A 1,186-nucleotide genomic window follows, 5' to 3' on the forward strand; every position below is an offset into this window, starting at 1 on the left:
TCTGTCCCACATAGTTTGCTTGCTCTTGATCTGTGAAAGAAGACATGGGGCAAGTCTCAGTGGTGTGGTCAGAGTGAGAACATATGGCACATACCTCAATTTGAGCAATCTGTTGAATGGGAGAGATGTGATGAGTAGTCATGGCTTTTACTAGCATATCCAGTTTCCTCTCCATGGTAGCCATCTGAGTTTGAACGCCATTATTGACATTTACTTCATAGATGCCCTTTCCTTTAAGTCCTTGTCTTTTTCTGGATGAAAACTGTTGGGAGTTTTTGCTTAGAGTCTCAAAGAGTTCGATGGCCTCTTTGCTATTTTTCTCCATTAGCACGCCTCCACAAGCTGAATCTACAAGACTTTTGTTAGAATTATTTAAACCTTCATAAAAAGCTTGTACCTGATCGTCTTGAGATAGATTATGATGTGGGCATTTTAGAAATAGCTCATTGAAGTGCTCCCACGCCTCAAAGAATAGGTCTCCATCTTTTTGTTGGAAGGTTTGAATCTCCCTCCTCAATTGCTTAGTCCTTTGGGCTGGAAAGAACTTTTTCAAGAACTTTGTGGCCAACTCCTCCCAATTATGAATAGACCCTGCAGCCAAAGAATTTAACCATAACTTAGCATTATCTTTTAAGGAAAATGGAAAAATAATTAACCTGATTCCTTCTGCATCTAAGCCATGGATGTTTTGTGTCTTGCAAAGATCAAAGAAGTCTCGAATATGAAGATAAGGATCCTCCGTAGGTGTGCCTCTATAGTGTGGAACCATGCTCAGCAGGTAGGGAGATAAATTGAAATTGCTTTGCACATTCGACTGGAAAGCAATGCAAGAGGGCTGATCTAGATTCTGTGGTATGAAAGAACTCTTCATGGGCTTCCGCTCCGGTGGATTCTCTACACGTACTTCTGCCATCTCTTCCTCAACTTTGAATATATTTTCTGATTTTGAGGTTTCTCTTGGTTGTCGAATAGTGCGTTCGATCTCTGGATCGTATGGAATAACGTCTGAATTTTGAGATCGACGACCTTGCATAGACAGAAAATTCTGTAACCGTGGATAGCAGCTTCAGTACTACTGTTTGGAAGAACTGTGCTCGAGCGTATATGGCTTGTGCGCTCGTCCGCAATACCAAATTCGAAATTCTACAGAAAAGAACTCAGAAACGGATGAGAATTTTTAATTTTA

General features: G+C 40.7%; 1 non-coding gene across 1 annotated transcript; it reads left to right on the top strand.

The window, feature by feature from the left end:
• The first annotated feature begins 413 nt into the window (after positions 1-413).
• Positions 414-520, top strand: LOC133867520 (small nucleolar RNA R71). The gene has a single exon (XR_009900079.1). It is a non-coding gene; the product is annotated as a small nucleolar RNA R71 (small nucleolar RNA).
• Positions 521-1,186: the final 666 nt, after the last annotated feature.

Source organism: Alnus glutinosa, chromosome 4, assembly GCF_958979055.1.
Source record: "Alnus glutinosa chromosome 4, dhAlnGlut1.1, whole genome shotgun sequence".
Lineage (NCBI taxonomy): Eukaryota > Viridiplantae > Streptophyta > Magnoliopsida > Fagales > Betulaceae > Alnus > Alnus glutinosa.